This window comes from Chlamydotis macqueenii, chromosome 21 (assembly GCF_036417535.1).
Source record: "Chlamydotis macqueenii isolate bChlMac1 chromosome 21, bChlMac1.mat, whole genome shotgun sequence".
Lineage (NCBI taxonomy): Eukaryota > Metazoa > Chordata > Aves > Otidiformes > Otididae > Chlamydotis > Chlamydotis macqueenii.
In genome coordinates this window covers 4,462,428-4,469,313 of record NC_141576.1, presented here as the reverse complement: position 1 = coordinate 4,469,313, position 6,886 = coordinate 4,462,428, and the positions used below count along the sequence as shown (strand labels likewise).

The following is a 6,886-nucleotide window of genomic DNA, read 5'->3' as shown; positions in this document are numbered from 1 at the left end:
CAGTCCCACTTTAGAATTTTGCATTTCATGTGGCAGTCTCCAAATACCCATTCAGAGGCTCAGTGTTTCTGCACTAATCTCTATGTTTTCCTTTGGTGTCAGCCTTGCCCCCTCTTGAACAGCATATTCAGCTGGCTCTCTACTTTTGTCCCACAGGGAACACAGAGGTCCCGCAGGCAGAATCCACATTGTTCATATACACTCTCTGCTCTCTCCTCAACCTGCCACGCAGGTGGCCAAGGAAGAAGTCTGACCTTTCTTTCCGTGCTCTATGGGGAGTTCCAGGTCTCTTGGTCAATACTAGACTGCCTTTACAAAGTTCCGCTGTTAGTTTCAGTAGGAATAGGGCTAGATTTTTGAGTCTGGGAGCCTATGGAGGGCTCTGGGGGAAGAATTCTTCTCTCCAAGCTGTGTTTTTTCTATACCTGTTCTAGGCTCAACTTTTGTGCTCCTTTCCCAAGGTTTCTATCGAGAACAGGATCTCTGGCAGGGAGGGAAAGCGACGATACACAGTGTTTCTGGCTCTTTGCAAGGTATCAAAGCCATCTAAGTTGCCTCTTGTGGTGCCAAGAAGGGAGGCAGATGCTGATAAATTCCTATCTGAAATTTTATTTGTATTGGCTTCACTATGGAGAAATACAATTTTGTCATCCTTCTTTGCTTCCTCAGCTACCATCAGGCAAAGAAAAGAGATGTTGTACACGAGATCTGCATAGCAGGTGATTCCACAGTCACAAAGCACAGGGAAGAAGGGAACGAAGGGCTGTCTCGAGCAAGTAAATAGTAAATGCTTCTAAAACCACGTTAGAAAAGAACACAGAAAATTGAAGCTAAAAATAAAACCCATCTGAGCAGCACCACAGCTCCTGTCTTCTGTTGCTCTGGATGTCCCTTGGACCGGGGAGATAAAGCGCCACTTTTAACTTCCTTTGTTTAGTGTTTCTGGCGTTCAGCTTGGCAAGGAGGGATCCACAGGCACATATTTGCCTCTGATCTTGGCTTTTACATTCATTTTAGTTAACATCCCATTCTGATTATCCTTTGACATAGATATGTGCAGGCACACAAGCAGTCACATACTAGATCATCCTTCCGTGCACGCAGTGAGGCCAATCTTTGAGATCTTTACAAAAATTTGACTTTAAGTTATTTGAACTCTGCTGCATGCATTGGATCCTTCCTGGCAGTGTAAGGATGGCAGATCTCAGATCTCTCTGTTTTATCTGGTAGGTGAAGAGTCATCAGGAAACTGATGGGCAGAGAAGTTAAATGACTCAAGGTTCACACAAAAATTTACTGACAGCTGGAAGAATAAACCCCAGGATTCCCAGCTCCGCATTGCCTGCCCGGTAGCAGGTATGAGAAGTCAGAAAGGAGCACTGATTTCCCTGCGGCCCCGCGGCTGGCGGATACTGTCCATCATTTTCACTGCAGCGCAGCATAGCCACGTTGTCACCGCACACATAGAGCTCCAAGCCAGCTTGAAAAGAATGCCATTCATTCATACAAAAACCCCCGAGAGCAATGCCCAAAGCTGGGGAGAAAAAAAAACCTGGAGGATTTTGTTGCTCCTCCCCTTCCTTTCCCTACCTTTGTGCTTCAACTGGGACAAAAAAAAAAAAAAAAAAAAGGCTTTTTTTTTTTGTCTCTGATCTAAGCAGTCAAACATGGCAACATGCAGAGGCACCAGTGTAAGCTTGCCTCTGTGAGCCTTTGCTGGCCAAATTATGTGGCAGTGGGTGCTGGGAGTGCATAATGTGCATGGAGAAGTGGGTAGAGAAGGGACAGAGCTGCTGCCGTAAGGCTTTTCGTCCCACTTCTTGCCAACATAATCAAAATAACTCACACCTAATAAAATAAAATGCAGAATCCAAAAGCCTTCCTTCCCTCCAGCGGTCTGTCTGGATCCCATTCCTTGAAGCTGAAATGAGAAAGCAAGAGGTGGGGGTTTATTTTGGTTTTGTTGTTGTTAATTTTTCTAGAAAAAAATACCAGCAGTGAGGCAGAAGGTGCAGCACACTTCTGGCACAGATGGAAGTCAAGCGTTCCTAAAGCTGCTGGCTTGATGGGAACCAAACTTTATGGCTAAGTTAGTGTCTGGGTTTTTTTCCTTTTCTTTCTTTCTTCCTTTCTCTCTCTCTCTGCCCCTCCTCGCTTTCTATTTGATTTAGTCTTCGCTTACCACAGATAGGTGGGCTTTATCCCCTCCTTGTCTGCTCTAAATATGTGCATGCTTTTCCAGTTAGACCTGATCTGCCCTTCCCTTCCGTCCGTTTCCATTTAAGATTGCTTTCCATCACAGCTGTAAATCTCCGACATACCGGACAGCGAATGTGGGAAGTATCCGCAGTCCTTTACATTGCGCCAGGAATGACTAGAGATGACGGATCCAAAGGTGCTAAAAAATAAAAGAAAGCATCAAGGCACGAACTTCCACATGATGTAGTGGCAACCCTATTTATTCAGTAACTCTTTTGCTTCTTCGGCATATGTAAATTACAACAGTGAAGGGGACTGCTCCTGCGGTCAATTAAAATGCAAAATTAATGACCTAGTGTGTTGGTGATACAAAGCTGGGCTTGCTTCTTGGAGGCTCCGACTAATGTTGATTGTGAAATGATCAAGTGAAAGTGCGACTTTGTCAAAAATTGAAAGAGGTCACAGAAACATTAATTTTTGACAAAATTTTCAGGGGAAAGCACTGAAAGAAATAGCCTTAAACGTCGCCATTTTAGGTTTCTCCTTTGACCAGGATGTGTCATACTGAATCAGGATGTTACAGGGAGAGATGTAGCCCTGATGGAAACACAGGCAGAGCTGTGACCACGTCGGGGAACGCAGGAGCACCCCTACCCACCTTCATAGGCCGTGCAATGGGGCACATCTCGTCCTCCGGGCTAACTCGAGTGGGATGGGGAGCACACCTGGTCCTGCAAGCACCCAGCCATCCTGCTCCTGGAGCCCCCAGGCAAGAAGCAGCACCCCAAGGCCTACTGCCAGAGCCTGCACTGAGGACGTGCAAGTTGCCAGAATGGTGGGAGGACAGCGGAAATTTGGATTGATGGATGGACTGAAGCTCCTTCAGCCCTTCCAGTAAATCTTCATTGTCATTCCCACAACGGGAGGAAGTGAGATGCAGAAGTATTAATGTGACTCAGCGAGTCAATGACAGAGTCGGTGACCGAGCCCGTAGACACCGATCTCAGTACTTGGTCTTTAGCTACAAGACTGTCTAGAACACGAGAGATTTATATTCATGTTCAATGGTTTCTTTTTACTGTCATGCATATTTAATATGCATCTAATAAATTACTAAATTCCACAGCTATGAAAATATGCAATAACCCAATGCCTCTTATCTTTGTTTCAGTTTTGGCTCATGAGAGAGAGGGAAGAAACCTGCCCTTCAAGCACAGGTAAATGGTCTCTACTGAAGTCACTGGGGTCTGTGTGTATGCTCTTCAAGGCATCGGTTGCCCATCTTTATTACTTGCTAAATTATGTCTGAAAAACTGTTATGTTATTTCCACTTTCATGAGGGCTTACAGATTGCTGCGTATTTAAAAAAAAATAATAATCCCAAAAACAAACAAAAAAAAACCCCACAAAACCACCCACCCAACTAAAATCTACCAGGCAAAGGTGACAAATGAAAGACAAAAAGATGCTGTAGGATATGAAGCTAAAGGAATAAACTCTATATGTCTTTAAGGGCAGATTTAGTAGGGAGGCAAAGGGGACTGTGACCCCTTAATTTCTTTTACAATCTGTGTCACAGTGATGAGGGAAAATTACTCCTGTCACCAATAGGCTGCACCCAACCCTGACATGAGCTATCTGCTCTCCCGTGTCCTGTCTATCCTGTCAGGTACCGCTCAATGTTTCTCAGCCTCAGTAAATCCTTTTCCATTAAAGCTACAGAAGCTGATGATTTTAACACTGGTGGTTCCCCAAAGGTGAGTCCTTGGTGTTGGTCAGAGGATGCTGGATGCTGTCACGTATGTGACACATATGTCACATTTACCCTGCAAACCCCTGTTTTTTAAAGAGGCAAATGCAAAGTAGGAAAATTAAGAGCACTGATCTAATAAAGGAAGTGATCTCTTTTTAGATCATGACAGTGTGTAACACCCCTGAGTGAAACAGTTATCATCCAAAACTGTTAATTTTCAAGTAATGGCTGTTTTGAGTGTTGTCATGTTATTACTGGCAGTAGCCAGCATTTTGAAAGGAGGCAGCAGAGAGTTTCTGTAACATACAATCAAAAATATTTTTCATCAATGGCATGTTTTAAAAGCTGAAGCATCAGAGTCATACCTCGCGAATTCCTGTCTGTATCAGTGGCAGCAGAGCCAACATGTAGCAAAGATGCGAAAAAGTCTGATCATAAAAAAAATTAGAGAAAGTATGCAAGAGGCATAATACAGTAATTTGCAGGTTGAGATGAAAAAACATCAATGCTCAATTCTGCATATTGAGCTATTATGTGTAAGTTGTTATTAACAATATAATTGCTTGGCTCAGGTGCTGATGGCAGGAGATTTCATATGATAAATATGCCGCCAACATAACTCAATTCTCTTCACTAGTGTTTGAATTAGGACAAATTAGGTTGTTTATGTCCGGGAATGAATTTGGTGAAAACAGCCTGTATGAAAGGGCCTGGAGAGATAGAGTCACACAATCATGGAATGGTTTGGGTGGGAGGGAGCGTTAAAGCCCACCCAGCCCAACCCCCCTGCCAGGAGCAGGGACATCTCCAACCAGATCAGGTTGCTCAGAGCCCCGGCCAACCTGGCCTGGAATGTTTCCAGGGATGGGGCATCCACCACCTCTCTGGGCAACCTGTTCTGGGGCTCCACCACCCTCACCATAAAATATTTTTTCCTTATATCTGGTCCGAATCTACCTCCCTCTATTTTGAAACCATTACCCCTCATCCTATCACAACAGGCCCTGCTGAAGAGTTTCTCCCCATCTTCCTTGTAAGTTGAAAATGTATAGGGTAAGGTGAACATAAATGTTTCACAGTGCAGAATATTCCTGACCCCTTGTAGTTAACCTTTTGGTACAGAGTTCAAATATGCAAGAGTCTGATTGGCAGTAGCACCAATTCTTTTTTCATGTACCACGTGCATGTAATATTGCAACTTCCAGCTTAGTTTTTAATATTGAAAATACAGAGTAATTGTTACTTTAACTGTAACCTGTTGGTGCAGATGCAATTCCATTGAATCTTTGAATCCAACTGAATACTTCGAATTCTTCACCATTATCAACACTTGGTACAAAAACTGTCCTCTTCTTCATGATTTCAAAGCTAGGTTGTTAAAACATCTTATAACAGTTTTGGAGGAATAATAAAAACAAAAAGATATCAACAAATCAACTTTATCTCCTTAAATATGAGGGAAGGATTAATTTCGCTCAGTGCCTTCCACCACAGTCTGTTACTGTGATGGAGGGACCACGCTGGCTTGCTAAAAATAAAAAAGGGAGGGAGAAGGCAGCCCTTGGGGAAGCTCTAGCTCCTAAAAATGTTTCCATATCAGGTTATTTGCAGGCTCTGTCTCCATCTGGGTCCTCTTTGGAGAAGTTTTGCTGCAGATACCTCGGTTCGGTTTTGCTGCTGTGACCAAAATGCTCCGGTCTTCTCCAGATGCCACAGGGAGCCCAAAGTGCGTTCCGAGAGCCAAATGCGTGACTCGGCTATTGCTTCCTTACTCCACTGCCTTGAGCGGCGGAGCTGAACCCGTGACGGCCTCTGCAAAAAGCGCTTCTGTTCGGAACCGCCCAGACCCCGGCCCCGCGGGGCCCTCGCCCCCTCCCGGGGAGCGAAGCCGGGGGGCCGCTCCCCTCAGGCCGCCCCGCCGCAGCCTCCCCCCGCGCTTCTCTCCCTCCCACGGCGGCCTGGCCAGCGGCGGCCACCCGACACCCGTCGCTTCCAGGAAGCCGCCCGCCGCCCCGCCCCGGCCGCGCCGCGCCGTCTGGGGCCGCCGCCGCCGCCCCGCGGGCTGCCGGCGTGGGGCCGGGGGAGCGGCGGCGGCGGCGGGAGGGCGGGCGGCCTGGCGGCGGCTGGCGGGGCGCCCGCCCCGGCCGTGCCCTCGGCTGGCGGCCACCGTGGGCGGCCCTGCGGCTCTCCCCGGCTCGGGGGGGTGGGGTGCCCCTGCCCGGCCCCAGCAGCAGAGTGGGGGCTCGCTGTGGAGCCGCTCATGCCTGGGGGGAGAGGGGGAGATGACCCCGCCGCCATTTGACGGCAGGGGCTTGGGCCTACGGGGGAAAGAGGGAGCGGGGAGGGGCAGACAAGGGCTTGTTCTGCAGCATTTCTGTAATGTAATTACACGGGATTTAAATGAACGAGTGTTTCCTGCTGAAAAATAATCGCTGTTGTTACCCCCGAGCTCCACTATTCCGGATCACCTGATCTATATGTTTAAAATGTCAAGCCCAGGGTAGGAGCAAAGACTCAAAAAATCTCATTCTCAGTCTAAAAGAAAATCCTTTTAGAGAGAGAGAGAGTGTGTGTGTGTGGCTGGCTTTCTGCGGTGCTGAGAACTTACAGCTCCCATATGAAAATTGCCTCATAATGATTCCATGTTTTGTTTCTCCCTTCTACAGCATCTCTCCATTGTTCTGCTCTGGATCCATTGCTCCCTCAGTCTGAGTCCATGGCAAACTCGTGCATATGTCTCCCCAGGAGTCGTCCAAGGTGTTGGGGCTGTTATCCCTGCTTCAGAGAAAGGGAACTGAAACAGGCACAAGGTCACCCAGGGAAATCTGCGCTAGATTAGCACCTGAATCATTCATTCTGGTCACAGAAATGCTAATTTCATCAACCAACGTCTGAGCAGAGCCTTGAACGATCCGGCTGTATGGAAGATGTAGG

The 6,886-nt window shown here is 47.1% G+C and overlaps 1 long non-coding RNA gene across 1 annotated transcript; it reads right to left on the bottom strand.

Annotated features, from left to right (window-relative positions):
- Positions 1-1,791: 1,791 nt before the first annotated feature.
- LOC147598166 (uncharacterized) lies at positions 1,792-5,738 on the bottom strand. Its single transcript, XR_015260829.1, has 3 exons — positions 5,612-5,738; positions 2,322-2,398; positions 1,792-1,921 (listed from the first exon to the last, which is right to left on the bottom strand). It is a non-coding gene; the product is annotated as an uncharacterized LOC147598166 (long non-coding RNA).
- Positions 5,739-6,886: the final 1,148 nt, after the last annotated feature.